The sequence below is a fragment of the Sus scrofa genome, chromosome 15 (genome assembly GCF_000003025.6).
Source record: "Sus scrofa isolate TJ Tabasco breed Duroc chromosome 15, Sscrofa11.1, whole genome shotgun sequence".
NCBI classification, from domain to species: domain Eukaryota; kingdom Metazoa; phylum Chordata; class Mammalia; order Artiodactyla; family Suidae; genus Sus; species Sus scrofa.
In genome coordinates, this window is record NC_010457.5 from 41,889,586 (window position 1) to 41,914,927 (window position 25,342).

General features: G+C 35.2%; 1 protein-coding gene across 12 annotated transcripts in view; it reads left to right on the forward strand.

The window, feature by feature from the left end:
- The window catches only part of TENM3 (teneurin transmembrane protein 3), a 2,583,558-nt gene that overhangs the window by 71,396 nt on the left and 2,486,820 nt on the right, over window positions 1-25,342 (forward strand). For all 12 annotated transcript variants that reach the window (XM_021076354.1, XM_021076353.1, XM_021076364.1 and 9 more), the window contains exon 2: window positions 22,362-22,480. The gene's annotated coding sequence lies outside the window, so the exon portion shown is untranslated. The remainder of the gene's footprint in view (window positions 1-22,361; window positions 22,481-25,342) is intronic.

Genomic DNA, 25,342 nt, shown 5'->3' on the forward strand with positions numbered 1-25,342 from the left:
CCTGGTGAACAAGGGCTCCCTGGTGTACTCTGATTTATGTATTTTTGTAAAGTTACTCCTAACAGAGTCAAAAAAAGGAGAGCAATCAAGAGGGCTACCACTTGAAATGCTTTCCTGCTGTTCCCACCTCACTCAATCTGTTGTCCAGGGCTGTGAGGGAAAAAAAGCATCAAAGGCTGGCCCCGGAAGTCCTTTCCTTTCCACTGGGATGCTTGCAAAGGACTATTGCAGGAACCACTCCCTCACTTCCTGTGCTAGTAGAAAATAGCAGATACTTTGAGTGGCATTTTTAAAGGTGGTTTTGCCACCTGGTTGTCCTATCAGTTGATTGTACCTGCTATATCAGAATTTATAAAATGCCTCCCTTGGTGTAGACTTGCTGATAAATTTCACATGTTCCCAAACAAGCAGTTGGATCTCCTTCCTTGGTCATTAGCATGTGTCTTGTGCCATGTTTTATTTCCTGTTATCTCTGTAATGATCATAGGTCATTTTCATTTCATTGTTTTCTGGTTGCCCACAGTCCAAGTTGTATTAGATCTGTGTTAGAATTAATGGGTAAAAACGTGGGTATAATTGTTTGGTTTCTTTTGCAATTGTATATAATTTGCAACTTACTGAAAGATAGGATTGAAATAAAATAAAGGCAAGTGTGGTGAATTTTTTAATTTACAATACTTACAAATAAATTTAACTCATGCATCAGGAGAGAGTTTTAGAAGAAAGTGTATACACTTTCTGTGTACAGAAAGGCATGCATTTTGGACCTTAGGTTGTGAAGTCCAAAGACACTTACATACTTCAGTTTTGCTGTTTACAGACAACATATCAAAGTCAGAGGCTCAGTTACTGAAAAAGCATTCTTTTATCAGGGTTTTAAACAGGGCAGGAGAGGACTAAAGAGTTCACATTTATTTAAAAAATGAGCGTTGACTCAACTGAGCAAAATTGGTTACGTGTTAAAGAATTATGTAGACTTATTGTGATTTTGAAAAATTTTATAGCTGAGGTTTTGTTTGCTCCCGAAGTTAGCAAGTAAAATCATTTTTAAACTTAACCCCTAAAAATTTATTTATACCGGAGTTACCTATATGTATATTTTGCTTTTCTTTACACTTCCCAAGACAATCAATACCTAGGAACACAACTATGTCTTCTACACCATTATAAACAACTAGCCACATCAAATATTATTTGAATATATTAGCTTTCAATAAACACTTGTTGATTATCAAAATGAACTATTATTCCACGAGATTTACCCCATTCATTGTTGTGAATTTTATGCATCTATAATTTTTTGCTCTTACAATGTTGTCAACTGAAAAAATACACAACCCAAAAGTTGAGAATTATGTTTTATTAGGTGAACATACTGAGAACTTAAGCTAAGGGAAAAACATCTCAGATATCTCTGAGGGCCTGTTCTGAAGAGGGAAGGGAGGAGCCAGGAAATAAAGGAATTCTTGCAACAAAGACCAGGTAATTGGAATCAAAAGATTACTGTTACTTAAAGAAGAAACAGACAACTCAAGTTTGTAAATTCAGCACTTTGCTATATATGGGAAGATGCAAGAGTCTGGGATCATTGAAATCATTTCTTCAATATGCACCTTAACTATCTAGGGCTGGTATCCTATTTTCTCCATCCTGAATCCCCTCAGTGTGCATGGTCAGAGGTGACTACAGTGGCTTATGGCTTGATGGCCATGATATCCTTGGTTTACTGATATGGCAGGCGACTTCCTTTGTCCATAATATCTAGTGTCTTCCTATCACTGTGGGCATTGCTTTGTCTTTTATTTTACATTTTATATTTTGCTTCATAGTGCTTTTGTTAGTCCTAGTCCCAATATTCTGAAAGAAAGGGATATTTTGTTTCTAACTTTGCTGTAGCTTCTATTTCACCCACACTTAAGCCAGAAAGATTCATATTATATCATTTATTTACAGTGCACAATCCTTGGATAGACTGTGTGAGCTCTTTTGAAAATTATGATACCTAGGTACTTTTTAAAATTTTTAAAACGTAGTATTTAATAATGCCTTAGTTAGGAACTATTTCTTCTCAAATCTTCCAGAAAGTACTAGGACTTATGGAGAGAGCAAAACATAATTCAGTCTTCTGGATGTGAGAACTGAAAATCTTGTGTTTTTATATCCTCCACTGACATAGTCTGCATTTCTATTGTTAAAGGAAGAGCCACACTAAAGTATATTCACAACAAAAGCCTCAGTTTGGTTTCTGTCCATGGAGGAAAGGAAAGCAGAAAATATCCCTGAATTTGAAGGTGATCTACACCACTGTTTGGGATGCAACAATGGTAGGAGGAGCCAGAGGTGCTAATGAAGGGCAGGCTCCTCTACATACCTTCCCACAAGAAGTGCAGCCAGGAACAGAGCAGGAGGCTGGGTGACAGCACAGTAACGTGGAGGCAACAGTTTTGCTATAATCGAAATTAAAAAGTAATAATTATGTTTGATGAATATGTGGCATTCACATCAATTTCATGAAACTGTATTAATTTTTCAAATATGTTAATTCATGATATACTGTAGAAAAACTGGCTCACCCAGTAGACTTCCTGTTTACATGCTTTTAATGCCCTTAAAGAGATAAAGAAACAGTCAGCATATGGTAAGAACAAAAATCAACTTGACGGAGTTCCCGTCCTGGCTCAGTGGTTAATGAACCAGGCTAGTATCCATGAGAATTCGGGTTTGATCCCTGGCCTTGCTCAGTGGGTTAAGGATCCGGGGTTGCTGTGAGCTGTTGTATAGGTCTCAGACGCGGCTTGGATCTGATGTTGCTGTAGCTGTGGTGTAGGCTGGCAGCTACACCTCCCATTAATCCCCATGTGCTGTACATGGAAACTCCATGTGCTGTACATGTGGCCCTTAAAAAACAAAAAAGACAAAAAAAAAATCCACTCTAGATAAACTCATAAATTTAGTTGTGATGAAACACAACTGGCCCCTTCCTATTATTGGTAAGCCACGTCAATGTATGTTAACCAATTTTTAAATGCTGATAAATAGCAAAATCATTCTAAATGAACAACTATTTTAGTAGTAAATATTTTGTGAGTAAGATTATGGCTCTTCAGTGAAGTTTGGTTAGCTTTTTAGTCAGAGTTCCTATTGTGGTTTGGTGGCTTATGAACCTGACTAGTGTCCATGAGGATGCAGGTTCGATCCCTGGCCATACTCAGTGGGTTAAGGATTCAGTGTTTCTGAGAGCTATGGTGCAGGTCATAGACATGGCTCAGATCCCTCATTGCTGTGGCATAGGTCAGCAGCTGCAGCTCTGATTCAACGCCTAGTCTGGGAACTTCCATATGCCATGAGTGCAGCCCTAAAAATCAAAACAAAGAAACAAACAAAAAACAAAAAACTTTTTGAATATATGTATGCAGCTATACATATATTTTCTTTTCTCTTAAATTTCAATATTTTGTATATATATATATATTTTTTTAAAGTATTATTGAGGTATAGTTGATTTACAATGTTGTGATAGTTTCTACTGTACAACAAAGTGATTTAGTTATACATACACACACATATCCATTATTTTTCATATTCTTGTCCCATATAGATTATCACAGAATATTGAGTAGAGTTCTCTCTGTTATACAGCAGGTCCCCACTGGCCAAGCATTCCATATACCACCATGTGCATATGTCAATCCCAAACCCCCAGGCCATCCATCCCCCACCCCAACCTGTCCCCTTTGGTAACCATATGTTCGTTTTCAGTCTTTGATTCTGTTTCTGCTGTGCAAATTAGGTTCATTTGTACCTGTTTTTTAGATTCCGAAAATAAGTGATACCACATGATATTTGTCTTTCTCTGCATGACTTACTTTGCTTAGCATGATAACCTCTATCCATCCATGTTGCTGCAAATGGCATAATTCCATTCTTTTTATGGCTGAGTAATATTTCATTGTATATATGTACCACATCTTCTTTATCCATTCCTCTGTTGATGGACATTTAGGTTGCTTCCATGTCTTGGCTGTTGTAAATAGTACTGAAATGAACATTGGGGTGGATGTATCCTTTTGAATTATGGTTTTATCTGGATAGATGCCCTGGAATGGGATTGCTGGATCTTACAGTAGTTCTATTTTCAGTTTTTTAAGTGACTCCATGTTGTTTTCCATAGGGGTTATATCATTCCCACTGATAGAGGGTTACCTTTTTTCCATACTCACTCCAGCATTTTTTTTGTAGACTTTTTGACAGTGGTCATTCTGGCTGGTGTAAGGTGATATCCCCCAGTATTTTTTAGTTCTGCTTAAGATTATCTTTCCTTTGGTTATTCTTTTCAATTAATTCTAACACCTAACTAACATATCACTATGAATATTTACAGTTTTTATTTATGTAATGGGCTTGGTGAATGGTGTGATACATTTGACGTTATAATTCATATTTAAGATTCTAATAACCTAATATTTATATTTTGAAGGTAAAAACAAGAAACATTACTAGCTTTGCATTTAAGCAATGAAAAATAAGTCAAGTAGTTTCTGCTTTCCTTTTAAGCTGCGCATTCTTAAAGCATTTTCTTATACAAAACTTGTTGAATTTTATTCAAATACTTTGCATTAAGATAACATTTGTTTTGGAAGGTAATTTTTTTGATAACCTTCAGTAGTTAGAGTTCAGAAAAGAGGTAGGGCTTTAAAAATTATTTCTAATTATGCAAGGAATTATTCCAAACCTATGTAAGAAGTGTTCAAACTATCTTTTAAAATGGACACATTAAAGAAAAATAAAATAATTAGTGGTAGTAGAGATCATATATTTCTTTACACTACTGCTGGCATCAGCTATTGTAAAGTCCTCATCTTACACTCTCTATCCTCAATTCTAAGATGTCACTATCTGTAAAGGTACCATTGATTTAACATCAGCTCTCCATTAACCAGAAATGGCTGGCAAGTTTCTTTTAAAAATCCATTGTAGGATGCATTCTAATGTAAGAAATGTTAAAATGTGCAGAAATACTAATACCGGAGTAGAGAAAATGTGGTAATGTACTTGTCTTTTTATAATGTGCTCTTCCAAATGAATGCCACCATTTTGCTACTAACAGCATTTTATCCAGAATGAATGTCCTCACCTAAAGCTATTGTATACCTTTACTATATAAATTTTTAAATTACTTTCTTTGCCTTATTTTCATTGATAAATAGTTGAGATATCAAGTTATTGTATTATAACTTTTCCTCTATAGTCAAGTTTGTAAATATATGAAATATATTCTGAAATATTTCACTATTTGGTAACATCCTGCTGCTATGCCTGAGGAATGCCCTTTGGGATATAGGGAATTTGTACATTACTTTGAAGAAATTAAAATCCTGAGAAGAAATAAGTTATTATAAAATGAATTGTTATCAACAGTATTTTTCTCCCCTATAAAAATTACTCAGGAGCAAAGTTTTTGGTGGAAAATGAAATCTGACTTTGTGAAATAGGTTCTACGTAAAGTTACATTCTTGATACTTGAGTAGCATAGAGTGAATCACTAAGACAAAAAAAAAGACATTAAAATTAATAAAATAAATCAAATATTTATTGGGATATGAAGACTTTCAGTAATAAGAGAAATGGCTATGTTTTTTAAGAAATGGCCTAGGTTATCCACATTGCTTTTGCATTAGTTGTATTATTTACATGATATTTACATAAAAATTTAAAAATTTATTATTAAAACAAAGTTTACACACAATACCTATATAAAAATTTCAAATGCACTGAACCTTGCTTACTTTTGTTGAACACTTAAAATATACAATCAATCTAGTACTGGAATATATAGATAAAGATATATGTATATATATCTTCTGTGTCAGTACAGAATTGCCACTAAACTATTATTTCGATTGTACAGACTGGTGCAAAACAAGCAGAATGGAGTGAATTCAAATAGTCTCAATTAAGTCTGTCTTATAGGTTTCATTAGGTGTGTGCCAGCTTAAAATACATCTGGACTATAAAAGAAGCATAATGAGTATTTGAACTAACAATTTGATGTTGTTTTTGTTTTTCAAATTTCTCTGTGGGTGTCTGTACATATTGGTGAGTTCCAGTAAAGATAACAGCTATTACGTTCAGTGGGTTTTTTTCTACTGTGAGTCATGGTTATCCTTCTCTCTCTCTCTCTTTCCCTCTCTCTTTCTTGGCGTGTGTGTGTGTGTGTGTGTGTGTGTGTGTCTCCAATCGGTTATGTGTAAGGTAGTCAACAATATCACAGGAACAAAATCCCAAACTCAGAGACTTTTGGGCATCAATTTATAAGAATAAATTTGCGAAATTTTGTTAGGGAACAAATAGCAATTTGATATTAAAGGAAATGATAAAAATGACAGAAAAATACACTCATTTTCTGTTATTTTAGTAATATGTTTGCCTACCTCCATGTCCCTTTACTTCTTGTCCTATTTACATGTATTTGACTTATACGTTTATTATTTATTATGTGAATAAGATTTTGTATTCTGTTTTTTTAACAGTATTTTAAGATGTAGGACTCTTAATAATTATGTTTTGTAGTAGTTACATAATGATATTCTTGGGATGACTTTATTTTTAAACAACTAGATCCTTATAAAATTACGTACCTCATATTTTAACTCTTTATTAATATTATGTGTAACCTGGTTATTTTGCATTAATAAAGAAAAAATAGTAAAGAAACAGCAGTTATAAAAAAACACAAAAGCTGATGTCTAAAGCTAACAGAAATAAAAGAATATCATATATGGTAATATTCAAACATGGAGGTGCCTCTATCAGAAGTAGCAGATTGAAATGGGGTACATTAAGAATATATATTTAGAATATTTTACTTTAGTTTACTTTTACAGTATTCACTAGAAAAATTTTTTCTTTATATATTTTAGTGCTTTGTAGCTAGCTACATGTTTCAATTGAAAAACATATGAAATGATTATTCTGTAAATTTTGTACATTTACAATATATTTTCACTTTAGAGTCTTGTTGCCTGTTTAACTATGCCTTTCGTGTTAAAGGTATAATATTTGTGTTATTTGAGTTTATATTTGCAAAACACAGCTATTTTTTATTGATGTTGATTACTTATATTGAATAAGACATCTGTTTTATAGTCAAAAACGCTTATAGTGAAACTTAGTATAATACAGTACATCTTAAATAAATGTAATTATCATTTATTCTTGTAATTTTTAGAATTATCGTATTTATGTATATAAATATATGTATATAACCATATATGATTGTAGCGATCATCTAAAATATAATAAGAAAAATGTTTTTTGTTTTAAATACTTCTCAAGGTTTAGGTGTATGCCTTCCATTGATAAACATTATTGATTCTGTTGTCCTATGGTGAAAAAGGTCTAGTTAAAAATCACGGTATCTTCTGATTATATCTACCAACAACTAAGATTTTGATGAGCTTAATCTTATGTTTTATATTGTGAAGTAATTTTTAGGAATTTGAGACATAAATGTATGTTTATTAAATAACTTTTCTTTCTGGGGCATTATTGTACCTCTTCCTCCCAAGTGGCTACTCTTCACTATCAAATAGATACATTAAATACTTCACTTACTAAGTATCATAATCAGCAAAAATAAGAATAAATGAATTTGATGAAAGCAAGAAAGTGGGAAAACTCAGAGGAATAGAGAGACAGATTCAATAAAATTAAAATTAGAAATCAAGTAACAAATTCATTGACCAAGTAGTAGCTAACCTTCCTATCTATTTGCAGTAAATGTGGAATTATTTTCATGGTTGGATATTGTATTTCCAAAATACTGGAAAAAAATTTGAACACCTTTTTGCTAGTAAATTTTAAAATCTGGTATATATTGTGAAACTTTGTGATTTACTGCAAAAAAGAGGTAATAGGACTCCAGAGATCAATAATTTCAAGATATTTCAAAGTACTATACCTAAAAAGATACCATAAACTCTGAACAATATGTGTTCTTGAATCTTCTCTCCACACAATATGGGGTTATATTAGCCTCAGCATCCACATGTTACCTGGAAATCTCAGATCTGGAAAAGCAGACATTTAAGAATCGAAGGAAAAATCTCAAGTAGGAATAGAGAGACAAATTAGCAGGAAGGAAACAGAAAGCCCAGAAACTGGCTCTCGTAATAACAGAGATTTGGTTTATATTCAAGATAATCTTTCAAGTTAACTGTGTATTCACTGAGGAGTAGGGTGCAGGGAAACAAACACAATGTTGAATCCAACTTGCAACTTAGTTCCACAGAGCTTGAAAAGTTAAATGCATGCTATGTTTATACTAATTAGAAACTAGACTGCAATGTACATAGAAAAAATTTAGGTAAATATTCAAAGAAAATGTGTGGCTTATAGTAAAATTTAGAAATTATGACCTGTAAAATAAAACAGTGGATTGGACTAATTAAGATTTAAAATTTCTGAATGGCAAGAAAAGCACTACATATAAATAAATGAAATTTTTTGTGTATATATATATGTATTTCTATATTAAATTTATATATTTGTGTGTGTGTGTGTGTGTGTGTGTGTGTGTGTATAAAACAGAAATGTGTTGATAGACCTAGGTGTATATTTACTTCCTACAAGCAATGAAAAAAATGTCCAACAAATCTTTAGAAAAGCGGACAGAGGAATAGGGTATGGGTAAGAAGTTTTTTAAAAAAAAGCACCACATCATTTAAAAGATTGAACCTCAAGAGCATTAAGTAAAAATATGCAGGGCTTAGTAATAATTGAATAGCTAAGGTTCTATTTACTATCTTTAAGTAGATTAGGAAGGTTGACTTTTGAAATACTTTATCCAGATTGGAAATGCATTTACCATTTGTCATATCAGTTTATTCTTAGATTTGAAATGAGTAAAATATTGGACAGTGTTCAAAGAGATGTATACAAGGATGTTAATTTCAGTGACATTTGGAATACTTAGAAAGTGATTTAGTATCATTATGTGATGGAATATACATACTAAAAACAAATAAGAGGGTTAATCAAATGGATTATGTTGATCAAACTTTATTGACTTGGAGTGAGGGTCATGTTACATTTTGTAATGTAAAAAGGGACATCATAAAAGAGAACGCTTGCATTTTTGTAAAGTTAGATTATTAATATGATTACCTATGATATGTGAGGGAATATATTGGGAAAATTATGAAAGTATAAAATCCAGGCATTGGGAGGAGGGAATTATTTATTCAAAATATAAATTAGAGTGAGATGTATGAGGGTGAAAAGTCCTATTATATAGATCCTAGAGAGGAACATTTGTGCAGAAGCTAAAGAGAAGCAAGGGAGTAAGACATGAAAGTGAGAGTGAGGATGATTGTGGGAAGAGTGTCCTTGAAGAGCAAGAAGAAAGAGACATATTTTTTTGTAAAAGTTTTCTTTCTTTTTTTGTCTTTTTTAGGGCTGCACCCATGGCATATGGAGGTTCCCAGGCTAGGGGAACTAGCTCTAGTTGGAGCTATAGCCACCAGCCTATGCCGCAGCCACAGCAATGCCATCTCCAACTGCATCTACAACCTACACCACAGCTCATGACAATGCTGGATCCTTAACCCACTGAGCGAGGCCAGGGATTGAACCTGCATCGTCATGGATACTAGTCAGATTTGTTTCTGCTGAGCCACTATGGGAACTCCTGTAAAAGCTTTCTTACTCAGAGCAATTGTTCCAAAAAAAAGTTTGAAAAAAAAAAAAGTGGCAGAAACCATGTTTTTTTGTGGTTCAGGTATATAGATTTAGGAGGCTCTTATTATAACCCAGGCAAAAACTAAAGGTGGCTTGTACCATGTTGATAGTTCTGGAAATGATGAAAAGTGACAGGATTCTGGAAGTATTGTGAATATAGCATCCAAATGGATTGCTGAATGTTTGGATATTGGGATGAACAAAGGAGAAAAGAAAGCACATTTTGGACTGAGTGATTACCTTCCTAAATTTTTTAAATGTGAATTAGCTTAAATTTATATTTAATTTGCCATGTGTGGCCACTGTTACTGTATTAGACAGTGAAGATCTAGACAGTGAGGATGTAAAAGGGACAGAAAAAATGGGAGATAAACTCTTGGTCACCGCAAGTTAAGTCCTTAGATGTGGAGATGGATGGGCTGGCACAGGAGATGGAAAGCAGTGAGGCGACAGGAGCAGAGAGAGATCCTGGCTTTATAGGTCAAGTGGAGAAACCATTTCAGGATGAGCTCAGGAGCCGCTGATCCAGTAGGTCAAGTGTGGGTTGTAAACTATGTCAGATGATGACTGAGAACTGTCCACTGGATTTGACAGTGAGGTTAAGACTTTGATCTTAGATATTTTTTGATTGTTGTTTAGGGGAACAGCTCCTGACTCAGGTTGGTTGAAGAGAGATCCCAGACTTTTTGTGTGTTACCCTCATGCCTTCCTCAACTGAATTGAAAAATTCTTAAATGTATATTTGTCTGCCTTTAATATTTTTGTATGAATAATTATCTGAAGTAATGGTGGTTTTTTAGTATTCTAAAGCATTAGGGATATAATATTTTAATCTTAGATTTCATTTTATCTTCATGATGTACCCATTATTTCAGAAATACATGAATTAGTTTAAAAAAGGATCAAAAACAAATTTTTCAAAACAAAAATATAAACTATAAAATGGAAGAAAAGTAAGATTCTTAAAAATTGGTTAGGAAGGAAGTTCGCTTCGTGGCTCAGTGGTTAACGAACCCGACTAGGATCCATGAAGATGTGGGTTTACTCCCTGGCTTCACTCAGTGGGTTAAGGATCCAGCAATGCCATGAGCTGTGGTGCAGGTCAGAGACGCAGTTTGGATCCTGCATTGCTGTGGCTGTGGTGTAGGCCAGCAGCTATAGCTCCCATTTGTCTCCAACCTGCGAACTTCCATATGCCACAGGTGAGGCTCTAAAAAGTGAGAAAAAAAAAAAAAAAAGTTAGGAAGATTTGCAACAGGGATCCATGCTTTTTAAAAAGGAAATTGGTCAAACTCTCAAAGTTCAATACCAATATTATTTCTACAATTAAAAATAATGCTCAGTCAATAATATCTAGTAACTTTTAAAACCAGTAATTATTCTGAGGAAATATCTTCCTCTAATTATGTGGAAGTGTTCTCATGTTAAAAGATGATACTATCTATGATTGTTCAAATAAAGTAAAAAGCACTATCTAATTTTATATTATTATACTTAAAGTAAAAGATAAGAGAGTGAATATGAGTATTGAATCATGCCATTAAATTAAATGATCAAGATAAATATCATTTTTCAATTTCACCTTTTAATGTACAAGAGGACATTTAAAATCTGAAGTTTTCTATTTGAAAAACTGATAAAAATTGTAAACTGTACTTTATTCCTGTTTTATATGCTTTTAAATTGTTTTTTAATATTTTAATATGAAAAATATTTTATTAAATACAAAAGAAATACATGATATGGATGAAAATATATCTGACAGATAAGCACATCACTGAATGAAAACAGAGTAAGTGTTCTTATTATTTTCAGAAAGTAAACACTTGAAAAATTAGGTAAGACTTTAATTACAAGTATAATTTACAAAGCTCACTCTGTATGTGAAAATTTTAATACTGCATGAACTAAACTCAGAAACTTTTATTTTCAAACAACTTTGGGGGGAGCAATTGCCTGAAGTCAAAACTTTTATGAAAGATTTTAAAAATACTGTCTAGCAAACAGTGCTGGCAGATTTGGCACAAATGGAAAGATGATGTAAAACTGCATGAAATTTGAAGAAAAAAAAAAAAAGCCCAAACATTCCAAAATCACAGTTTGCTCTTTTGTCACTCAATCCTAGTAGCTGTACAAACAAGTAAAAGAAAGCATTCAAAATCTTAAACCTACTACACAAAAGAATTACTCTTCCCTCAGGTGATTCTACAATTTTCAAGTAAGCACCACTGGCTATAATTTGTGAAACTGCTGACAGAAAATAATTCATCTTCAATCAGTTCAACATTTTGACAACTTTATCACTTTGGAGCAGTGTGTATTTGGCCTTTATCCTCTATTCTCAGTCTTGTCAGTGCTATATCTTTCCAGGCTGATCCTTGAAAACAAATTCTTTTTCCTTATTTGGATTATTAAATTGCCAAGGTTTTCCTCTCATATATAAAGATTTTTTTATCCATTACTGACCTAAAACTATTAGATAAAAACTTAGATATTAAAATTACCATGCAGCATAAATTTTAAAGTAGAAAAACTCACAAAGTCATGACTAACTTTAAAACTTCTTAATGAGAAAGTGATATTCTTAAGGTTATAATTTGTGCATCCTTCCAATTTTTATCCAGTTGCTTTATTTTACTTTGCAGAAATAAGCAGACATTTTTATATTACTCTTTCTATAGCATTTGAAGTTTATCAGCAAATCTCTACATCATTGATTGTCATGATGGGTTTTGTGAGAGCTAAGAGTTTCTTTGCTAATCAAAAGAAATTATATAAATTTATAAAGTTGACATACATACAATCTAGAAACCATAGCAAAAAAGAGCTAACAGACTTCCCTCGTGTATAGATAACTGTAATTAACAGTCATGTAAAATATGTTCTATGTATTTTTTTAATGTGAAATAGTGATGAGAAAACAATGTGTGATGGATGAAGTTGTTACTTACAATTTTCAAAATCCAATATATACTGGCCTATCCACTTTCCTTCCATATAGACACATAGTATATGCCATTAACTTGGTTTACTTGGAAAGACAAAATCTGATATAATACAAATATTTCTTGTCCAAAATATGCATTTGTGTGTTGCGGATTAGTGCAATGCTGATTAGAGACTCAATTATTTATTTATTTTAACATGAATGATGTAAGATTGGATAGAATCATCTTGTGTAAATATTGATTTAAACTGAATAATGTATCAGCATTTTTATATGTTTAAATTTTGTTTTAAGTCTTTCTTAATATTAACTCTTGGAAAATCAGGAGCTTTTTAAAATAATTATATATGTAACTTGTATTATATATATACATTATATATATTATTATGTATATTTTTGATATTTTTAAAATATTTTAATTTTTAATTTAATTTTTAAAAATATTTAAAATATTTAAATTAAAAATATATATATAATTTTATAATATATATCATATAGAGATATATGTTTTATTATTTTATACACACACACACCTCCTCATTTTTATGGTAACCTAAAAAATGTTGGATATATATGAACTGTATTTTTCTAAAAGTCACATAAATATTTCTGTTTTATTTCCCATTTATATTCTATAATGATTTAACTCAGAAATACAGCATTTTAGCATGTTAATATCCATATCCTTATTTAATTCATGTGAATATAATACTTTAGAGGATTCCATTCTTATACATTTTATTCAGTGTATTTTCTTATTATTTAAAAATATATCAGATATTTGAACATTATATTTTTTAAAAAACTAAAGTCTAGTCTATAACATGCTATATATCATGACAGTTCTTACTTGGTTAAAAAAGCTTCTCATTTTCTGTCTTACCTGGTTCAGTCACAAAATAGCATAATATGAGAGAAAGAATATGGGATTAACATTATCATGAAACTGGTTTGACTTTTGACTGGCAGACGCAAGATTCTGAGAAAATCACTTAGTCTTTTTAGCCTCATTTTCCTAATATGTAATAAGAAGATGATAATGATATTCCTTATTTCATATGTGAATGAAAAAATTGAAATACAATGTTGACCTGACATATATTGAACAATTAATAGGCGTCAGTTACTGTTATTTTGTTGTTATTATTATCATTGCAAATGTGTGTATTCAGTCTTAGCCAGATATCTAGTGGCACCCATTTGGGATTTCAGTGTGTGAGAGCGAGGCGGACTCTGCAAGCTGTTAGTGACTTCCTCTGCAGAGTGTAGGATGCTAAGAGGAAATGGACAGTATTTTCTGCATTTTGAATCCCAAAACAGAAGTCAGAATGCACTGTTCATTTCTGACCAATATTTGTTTTTAGTGGTGGCTTGGTTCCCGGACATGTTTACCAAAATATAACAAAGCCAAAATGTAGATGCCTTAATTGAATATTCTGGGAATTTAAATACCTTTGAGAACACTGTTACAAGCAGATGATACACTACACCCCAAATTAAGCAGACAGCTTGCAAATATATCCTGGAAATCTGACCTCTCTCTTATATGCAAATTTCCTGTGTTATAGTATAGAGTCTTCTATTTTAAAAATTGTCTGAGGAGTTCCCATCATAGCTCAGTGGTTAATGAATCCACTAGGAACCATGAGGTTGTGGGTTCGATCCCTGGCCTTGCTCAGTGGATTAAGGGTCCGGTGTTGCCATGAGCTGTGGTGTAGGTTGCAGACATGGCTCGGATCTGGTGTTGCTGTGGCTCTGGCCTAGGCCGGTGGCTACAGCTCTGATTAGACTCCTAGCCTGGGAACTTCCATATGCCACAGATGCAGCCCTAAAAAGACAAAAGACCAAAATAAATAAATAAATAAATAAATATTATCTGAAAAATATCAGATTTTATTTTCCCACAAAGTACAGATTTATTAATAATGTCTGAATACTTGTTTTAGAAAATTTAACATGGAAAAATATCACTGGGGCCCATTAAAGACATACTTATCCTTATGGGTCCATAAATAAATATTGAAATTAAATAACAACTAACAAGTAATATTAAATGTTGGCCAATTGAGTCAAGTCCTTTTTAAATGATTTGTTTGAATGAATCAGATAGGAAAGGACTGGCAATACATGCCTGGTGACAAAGTGCAGCTAATCCTTTCCAGTAACCCTCTCAATGGTTATTTGTGCTAAAAACCTTTTTTTTTGGATAGGCAAGAAATAGACTTACTAAGATAGAACACTTGTGAGAGATGCAAGTGAGCTGGCAAGGAGGCTCTGGTGGGCTACAGTTTTATCATCCAAGAGGAGTGGGGATTGGGTTGGAAAAGCCCACCTCTTTCTTTCTGGTAGTAGTAACTCTTCCTTTCCTCCTCCATATTCCCTGAGGTGTGTTTTCAAATCCATAGAAGAGTGGTCCTCAAACTTCTGCCCTTGGTCTGAATATGAATGCAGGCCTAATCCCATCCCCCACCCAATGACCTGAGGCAATTCTCAAGGCTCTACTAATGAAGCAAGCCTACCTTGTGCTAATGGTTTTCTTGAGCAATTTATTAATTTACAGTGATCTCCCATTGTCCCCTAAATTTCCCTCTTTAAATATGGTCCTTTATGGGGACTTCTACAACTACCTGTGCCTACTCCATCCCTATCATTCCCCCCTCCAGGTGTTTTACCCCTTTATGCTTAAAGGGCATATTGGGTAAGGATGGTTTAGTAACTACTTCCTGCTGAGGTAGGGCATGGGCCTGCCTAGGAAAGAAGCAAAACACCTGGCTTAGTGTCCCTTTTCTGTTGGGAGGGTTATAAGCCAGTGTCACTCTGGTTATTTTCCTAGCCACCTTAGAGATTAAATAGCATATACAGTGAAACCAGTAGCACCAGAAGGACCAGCACTTCTGTAAGCACCTTTGGGTCCAAGAGCACCAGTAGTACCAGTGGGGCCAGGGGTACCAGCATCACCTTTAGCACCAGGTTGGCCATCAGCACCAGGGGGGCCAGTGAAGCCAGCAGGGCCAGAGGGATCAGGCTCACCACGTTTGCTGAGGAAACCTCTCTCACCTCTTGCTCCAGAGGGGCCCGGAGCACTGGGGTCTTCAGGAACACCCTGTTCACTGGGTTTGCCTGGAGTGGGGCTAGTAAGTACAGGGGATCGCTGACCTCCAGCTTTTCCATCTTTGCCAGCAGGACCAACAGTGCCAGGGGTTCTGGGAACACTTTGCTCTCCAGCTTTGCCAGGCTGTCCGGCAGCACCCAGTCTACAACACTTGGCAGGGGAATCCAGGCAGGCCAACAGGTCTGGATTCTCCTTGGTCTCCTCACTTGCCTTCTCCAGCAGAGCCAGGGGAGTCTGGAATAACAGTGGGGCTCTCCTTTTGTTTGCCAGGAGCACCAGGTTCACTTCTGTTGCCCCTGGGACCAGGGGTCTGCTGGTGCCCAAGGTCCAGAGCGGCTCCCCAGGGATTAACCTCACCTTTAGTACCAAGAGCACCAGGGAAGCCAGAAGGACCATCAGGAACCCTGAGACTAGGGGGTCTAGCATCACCTGTAGCATCATCATTTCCATAAGCACCAGAAGGGCCAGGGGATCCAGTGTTATTTCTCTCGCCATGGGGGCCCATCTTATCAGAAGCTTCCTTTTCACCAGGACTACTGGGCTTTCCAACTTTACTATTCCTACCAAGAGGGTCAGGGGAACCACAGGGACCCATGGGACCTGTGGCTCTAGGCTTACTGGGCGGCGGGGGGGGGGGGAGTTGGAAACCTTGGGGACCAGGTGCACCTTTGTCTTCTTTGGGTCCCTCAACTGACTCCCATGGTTTCCTGGTCCATGGGTGGCACCTCACCTTTGGAGAACCCTCTCTCCATAAATGAGTTAGGGTCTTAACAGTATTCTTCTCTGCCTCTGATTTTAAGGGGTAGCGCTTTTTGCAGGGATATTACTGCCTAGGTCTCAACTGGGTATCTTTGGCCAAGCCTGGTATCTCCATATTCCATATTCCACAGCCCACTAAGGCTTCTACCTCAGCTTCAGATTCAATCGGTTCCTCTCTGTTTTCTGTTAGAACCATTTGGTGATGAGGATAGGTCCCTTGCTCCCCCAGAAACAGAGTGACCCCTAACTTAGTTAATAAATCTCTTCCTATTAAAGGGATAGGGCAATCAGGCACAAAGAGAAAGTAATGTAAAATCAGCTGGCCATTGATGTTGCACAAAAGGGGCTCCAGGAAAGTGTGCCCTTGCCTCTTCCCTGACAGCCCCATTACATACTCTTTATGATTACTAAGGTTTCCAATCCTTTGGGTTAAAACCCAGAAGGTTGCTCCAGTATCTATAAGAAATTCTGTTAAGTGGCTTGCCACATCAATGACCACCCAAGGCTCGGCATTTTTTATGTAGATAGTATCTTTAGGCAGACCTGCTTTTGGCCTCATGCCCCCTGGATCTTTTGATTGCAAAGCCATCAATGGCTGAGAGGCCCCTGTCACTCTCTAGCATCTGGGGCATTCTCTCTTCCAATGCCTTGGCTACTTGCAGAAGGCACATTGATTGCAATCTTTTCTCCAGTGCCCCTTTTGTCCACACAAGGTACATTGGTCCTGTCTGGCTACCTGTGGGCCTAGTGATCTGGCAGGGCCAGATTGGCCTGGAAAAGCCAGGCTCCCCATTGGTGGTCTCTGAGCAGACAAAGCCACTGCAATCATTTGAGCCTTTTGCATATTTCTCTGGGTGCATTCAGCCTTTTCAGCCATATCCCTATTATTGAAAACCAAATAAGCCATTTGGAGCAAATTGTTCACTGGAGTCTGAGGACCAGCAGTTGCTTTCTGAAGTTTGTGTCTGATGTTATGGACAGACTGGGCTATGAAATGCATGGCCCAAAGGGCCTGTCCCTCAGGGGAGGAGGGATCCATGTTTGTATACTTCCTAAAAGCCTCCACTAGTCTCCCTTGGAAGACACTGAAGGCTTTTCATCCTATCTCTGTTGGACCTCTCTCACCTTTTCATAATTTACAGGTTTTACAGTTTCTTCACAACCTCTATTAAACAGTTAATCATATGATCCCATCTATCTCTATCAATAGAATTCACCTAGTAGTTCCATTGTGGATCTTCCTCAGGAATAGCATCATTCCCCACCCAGTGCACTGAATGGCCCTGTTGGGCCCAGGCTGCCAGTTGATCTGCATGGGCTCTGGCTGCCAGTATTACAGTCTGCTTTTTCTCAGAGGTGCAGCAGCAGGAGAGTGGGATCTGTAAATCCACCCAGCTGAGATAGAAAGATCTCACCAGTCAGGTAAACCCCTTTGTAAAGCATTCAGGATCCTCGGAAAAACTTCCCAACTTGTTCTCTGCCACACTTAGATTAGACATTGAGAAAGGCTCATGGATTCTAATTGTTCCCTGATATCCATCAGGAACTTCTCTCAGAGGCAAAACTGTAGGGGCAGTTGGTTGGTAATTTAAACTACTGTGAGTTCTATCTGGGCTAAGGATGGGCCCCTTGGCTAACTCAGGGTACAAAGAAGAGGTTCCTCAATATGAAGGAAGCCTCTTTCCATCCCTAGCTCTGTTCTCCCCTGGGGCAATACACAGCTTCTGCTGACATGGTGGCTTCCACCTGGGCCATAGCACCTCCTTGAGGAGGGGCTCCCACAGCTTCTGCTGACATGGTGGCTTCCACCTGGGCCATAGCACCTCCTTGAGGAGGGGCTGTCCTTCAGATGGCCTCATAAACTTGGTCAATTAAATGTCTTCTGTGTTTATATCAGTATTATCCCTCCGAGCTACACATCCCTTAAATGAGGCCTCTGGGGCCTCATTGTCCAGAGGGGTTCCGGTTGAGACTGATGCAGCCTGACCCATTTCAGACCCAACCCTGAGGTGATGCCTCTAACTCCCTTGTTGTCCAAATTCAAAATATACCTGCACAATTTGGTCAAGATTTGCACTTACTATTTTAGGTATTATCCCTTCCAAGGTAATTTCCCAACCAGCTAGTAGTGACTGAGAAATTGCTGGCGGAAGGTGTTCCCAACAGTGTCCATGAAGGGTAGGAGTTGGTCTGACTGCAAGCTGGGAGTAAAGCGTTAGCACCCATAAGGGCTGGGGCAATATAAAGTGGGTTAATAGGAGAAAGAAAGGAATAGAGCAGGAAAAAACCCTCAGAATCAAGGAGAAGAGTGTGGAATTAGGAGTTCTGTTCTGGAGCTGCCTAGAGCTACTGTTCTAGGACCAAGACCTAGCTCTCAACATTTTCTTGCCTTATCACTGTCCCTTCATGGTCCACCATCTGAAACTGACAGTACTAACGGCCTGAACCTAGCCAGAACACAGATTGGGACATGAACCCACATGCCGAGACCCACACCTGGCCTAAACCCAGACTGGGATTAAACCCACAGTTTTAAATTAGAATCACTCACCCTGTGTCTGGACTCACTGAGGTTCAAGTTCTTCATGTCTCTGTGCAGAAGGAATTCAGCGAGAGACAAAGTGCTAGGCAAGAAATAGATTTATTAAGATAGAACGCTTGTGAGAGATGCAAGCGGGCAGGCACGGAAGCTCTGCCTAAAAACCTTGTTAAGTAATGCAGAAAGCATCAAAGGATACATGAGAGAGTTTTGAGGTTAGAGGTTTGATTTATAATAATCTCCTTCAGAGCCTGCTGGGTTTTTGTCTTTGTTTGGGGTTTATTTTACTTTATTTATTTATTTATTTATTTTTAGTCATAGAAAAAAACTAACTATGGAATATGTGTGAAGTTCACATATTAGTGAGGGCCTTATTCTTTCTCAACACTTGGAATTTTAAGAGCCCTTTTGGTTAGAGGAGGCAGAGGAATTCAGGAGGCACTTGAGTTCTAATGCCCTGTCCTTGTGGGGCAGCAGGATGTCCATCAAGAACAGAGGAAGATGCTGAGGATGAAAGTCCTTGCAAAGAGCAAAATGGACCTGAGTTTCATTGATTGTTTCCCACAAGTTGAAAGAAAGAGCACATAAGTCATGGGTGAGAATGAAAGGAGGCATGGTTAGGAAAGGAAAGTTGAATGGAAAAATCACTAGCTCCCTTTCCACAACCTTTTTATGTTTGGTTCCAAGCTTGTAATTCTGTTTTCTCCAGTAGGTCACCAGTAGATTATAAGGATATTATTTTGATGAGAAAAGTGCTGTCAGATGTTGAAAAAAAAATAGTGTGATTTTACATGATGCTCCTCTATGGGAGAAAATATTGCTACCAGTCTCCTACTTTAGGTTTACAAAACTATTATAATCACTTTCAAGTAATATTGAGTTATCAGGATAAAAAACTCTTTCAAAATTGGTCGGCGATGAATTTTAATTTTGCCAAATTTGGGGAAATGGTATCTTTTTCCCCCAGCCCTCATTAATATTTCTAATAGCATTGTCTTTGTTTTCCAGTGATCCTGACAATGAATCCTTGAGCAGATTCAACTTAAATATCAACAGGTTCACTTATCTGGAATTTGCAAATTTTGTAGCTAATGAAGAACACCAAACTTTATAGAAACAGAAACACTAGACCCTGAAAGCTAACACATAGGTCCTCAGTCATTAAGCAAGAAGAATTTCCATACAAACTACCTGATTACCTGTATTGGACAAAGTTTATTAAACCTAGTAAGGGAGGAATCAGTGGTCATCATTATTAGACCAATGCAGAAAATCTTCATTTGTTCAGTAATTCAACACATATTTCTTGAGTGACTCTATGACTTAAAGGGATTTACTCTGCATGATACTGATTGCATAGGTGAAAAACAGAACAAAAACAAGGAGAAGATAGGCTCAATAAGCAAAACCAATAACATTTTTGCAGGAACGTTTGAGTCAAAGACACTTAATGGCGATTACAGACTCTTGCATACGTGCACACATGCGCACACACACACACACACACACACGCACACACGCACACACGCACACACACATGGGCCCATTCAATAAGTGAAAAAGGGAACATCATCCTATCTACACATAGAAACCTCACACCCACAACACAAATAAGAGTAAGTAAGGCACATGAGGGAACAGGAGATGAAAAATATCTATCTTCAGTGATGCAAGATGATATAAAAAAGAGTTCTAACAAATCATAGTCTCATAAAAGTTAAAGGGAAATATTATCTCTGAAATGTTAGCACATAATGAAGAAATTCAAGTTTCAAAAAGAAATTATGATACAACAGAAGGAAATGAAGATCAAACAATCAGACTCTAGAGGAAAATACTGAAAGAAGAAATGTACAAAAATTTCTAAAATGAAACAGAAGTTAACAGAGATGGATATTTTACAGTTGTAATCATTGTCTGGGACCTCATGAAATAACTTTTGAAATATTCATCAAAAATCAAAGCAGGATAAAAATAAATATAAAAGTTACTAGAAAGGATATGAGAAACTTGAAAACGAAGTTAAAGAGAACTACCACATACATTATAGGAGTTCATAAAGAAATGAACAAACATATACAAAGGAAATTTGAGGATAAAATTGAAAATTCTACTGAATAAAATTATGGGAATCTCTGATTCATTCTTTACCTTGAAATTTTATGCAGAATTATTATCAATGTATAAACTTATCCTTTGAAATTCCTGAATAGCAAGGATTACCACTTACACAAGCAGGAAGGAAAAAAAAAAATCATGTACCAGAGGCAAAATAGACATTAAAAATCAGACTGGATATACTAACCAGTTAGACAGGAAGTGGATTTACCAATAGTTACAACTACTGTTAACTGGCATTAGTGATTGCATTCAGAGTTAGAGATTTTTTTTTTTTTTGGAGAGGCAAATGTTTTATCAAGTTCTGTGGCCTCCCCTTACAGTGAGTTTGATTACAAAGTTCCCATTGAGTTACTTCTGCTGCTATTATTCTCTGTGACAATCTTGAGGGATCACATACAATGAATCCACAAAATTATAACTTTAGGAGTTGTAGTGAGGGTGTTAATGCATTTTACTTAAAATAGCTTTGTTTTTGTTGTTGTTTAATAACTAAAGCAACTTTATCTTGAAATATTGTAGTTTTTATTATTAGATATTAAGTTTATTGCCGTTAAAACAGATTTAAACAGACCCATAGCATTTAAGAGCCTTTCCATTGGAAGTTTTTTCCATTAATGTTGGTTGGTTTGATTCCAAATAATAGTGAGGCTGTGGGCAACCTCTCTTCAACAAAGAAGGTCTTTTCAGATTGGAGAGCCCTGATTCTGAAGATTTCCCCAGGTGTTTTTTATCCAGAATCAGCTCATTGTAAAAATGGGATCCTTTATATTTGTATAATTCCTTTAACAAATCTCTCACAACATTTGAATATGTATTCTTTTTGTTAAACATATATGAATATGCATAACTTAATTGGATATAGAAGGATAAAATTGTAGAGATTCACTTCTTATATGACTGGGCAAGTAAAAGCAGTAATATTGGGCATGGCTTAATGCACATTTTAATATGAGTTTGCTGAACCCAATGATTTTTGCATCATATAAAATTATATTTTAAAAATTCTTCATGATGTAGTCATTTAGTATTCAGAAACCTATTAAATTCAGGAAAATTGTCTATCATTTTCTTATTGTTTTACAAATTATGTATAAATTGGGCCATTGTATTTAATAGTAAGACATTTTACATTTTTTATTTTTCAGATTTGAATGCAGTGATCATGTAAATTAGAGAAAGGAGATAAAAATAACCTCTGGATATTCTTCTCGTGTGGTGCTTATTCTGGATGAAGCATTAAGATCGGTACTAGAGGTGTATTACTGTAAGTAATTTCTAATGAAATTAGAAAGTTATTTTTTTTGGTCTCAATAATGTCATATGGGGTACACTTTACCAAAATTTAAGAGTAGCATATATAGCGTAGGACAAGTAATAGTCAGAATACTGCAAACAACTGAAACACCAGTGACAAGAGAACAGTAACTTGGAAAGAAAAATTCATGTTGGATATAGAAGAACTTAACTATAGAATAAATATTTGGTAAAAAAAAAAAGTAAAGTGAGATACAGTGTGATAATATTTTACTAAGTCATGATAATGCTTGCCAGAATATATTTAGTAGTATGATAATTTTCTGATGAGAAAGTAAAATATTTAAAAAGCTATGCTGGCAAGAATGATAATCTTAGCAAGAATAATCAATACCATATGAGATATAGGTTAGAAAAATACAGAATGAGAAACACTTCTATGGGTCAGGCTCCTTAAATTTTGGTAATGTTTGTAAATCTGTTGAACCATTAGTGATTATGGCACCAATTTAAATTATTAGAATGCTTAATCTTCATCAAATTAAGTTATCGAAAGCTCTTTGCTCACAGTATCTGCAGCTTAATCATACAAATCTCTTATAAAGAACACAGCAAACTAAAAATCTCTTGTCAAAACCTTGTAAATTGACTCAAGAGCTTGATTCGGTCATGTCAGGGAAGAAATAACATTTTCCACATAATATTTCACAGCACTGCTAAAATTCATGGTAAGTGCTATTATGATTGGTAAAGAGGTTGAAATGATAGTCTTTTTGCTGGTGGAATAAAAGGGGTTGGTTAAATCTCTTAGGTGGCAATGTCTTTGATGGTCCTGTGAATTATACATAAATACATAACCTCTGGGGGAAATTCAGGGAGATTGTATTTAACAGTAAGACCTCCAGACAACTAGTGTGTCCTTAGGTTTTGAAATCATGTTTAGCTATTGCAGTTGCTACTTAGAACTCATCTTCTGACTTTTTGGGCCTATGTGCTACAGATGACTATATATTTTGAATGTTCTATCCAAGATATAATCAAATATGCCTTAAGTTTCAAATTGTGTTATTAACTGGAAAAATTATTCAGATAATGAAAGATTTTTTAAAATATACTATGACATCTAACATTTTCCCCCCTAAACTGAACATACAGTTTGAGAAAGTCATTATGAATGGAACAATTTATATTTTATTAGATTTTTTCCCATATTTACAGAGGTAATTTATTGCATATAATGTAATATTTTCTACTTCAGCATTTGAGCATTTTATTTGTAGTATTGTTGCACTCACATCTAAGACTTGGGGCAGTGAGACTAATTCACATTTTAAATAGGTAAGTAAAAGTTTTAGAATAAGTGTGACTTGTTCTATTTGGCTAAGTCTTACAACTTGTATTCTCTTATTATCTCGTAAAAAGATGTATTCATGATATGACTGAATAATGAGATTGACTTAAAGATAAATTACCACTCAAGACAAAAATCAAACTTATTAAATGCGTGACTTGTCCTTCATTCTTTAGAAAGAATTCAGAGACAGTCATTTTAAATATATCTTTTGTAATATAATTTTTATGAATTATAATCATAGACAAATTTTCACAAAATAAATATTCCGATGAAATAGAAGGACTATCTTGAATGAAGGCAGATTATTTTTAGTTTATATTGTTGGTGACTTGTGACTAAAAGAGACTTGTGAGATGCTTTAAAACTATTAACCTTCCTTGAAAATGGCTAAGGACATTTATCAGAACCATGTTGTAAAATACAGATTGGCATAAATAATTTGTGTCATTTGAGAATAAGTGATATTTGAATCCATAAAGTTAACACACCTAACGTTAACACACTTAACTTAAAATTTAACACATTTAAATAACTTAGCGTAGTGTTCAATCTATAAAATTTCCTTTGATCTAATCACTTTATGTCTTGTAACCATTTTTTAATAACCTTGATTATAAGGAGGAATATATAGAAGTTCACTTATACCAAGAAGAAAACCTTATGTAAGAAATTCTTATTAGGCAAAATGCGTTAAGCCCTCTAGTGGTATTAATATATAAGATATTTCATTGTGATGTTTGCTTAATGAAAGCAGTTGTTTTTGTTTGTTTATTTTCTTTAAGTACAGGTATTGAACATTTCCTGGACATTAGTCTATTCTAACTGTAGGGCAGATGAATCTTGCTATACTTTAGGTAGTTTTTCTAAAAAAGAAAATCTTTACCTTAAGGTAAAAATTTGTAAATGCCTAGACTTGATGTTGAAAAAATGAACAATAGACCACGAGGTTATAAATCACATTAATTGAATCAGTTACTTTAATCCTTTTAAAAAATATTAGCCTTATTTTTTTTTTTTAATTTTATGTTTTGGCCATGCCCTCAGCATGTGGAAGTGCCCGGGCCAGGGATCAAACCCATACCACAGCAGTGACCCAAGCCAAAGCACTAACAATGCCAGATCCTTAACCCAATGTGCTGCCAGGGATACTTTTATCCTTGAGTCTAAAGTTAAAATATATTTGTAGCATTCCATATGCATAATTAAAAGAAAAAAAAACTATGAATTTAGGAAAGATTTCAATTTAAGAAAACAACACAGTGAGGGATAAACAATAGCTAACTTTTACAAAAGTTCTTACCGAGATCTTCCATACTGTTTAAGGTCTAAAGAAAATGGTCTACTCATACTTGGAGATGCTTCCATTGATTTTTTTTTTCTTTTTTCTTTTTTTAAGATTTTGGCTCTTATTCTAGAAGGTCTGCACTTAGGAGCTTTATTTGGCAGATCTACAAAGTGTGTTTCAACCATTAAGGAACAAGTTTTAACTTCATGCCTGCAGTATTTATATATTTCTTT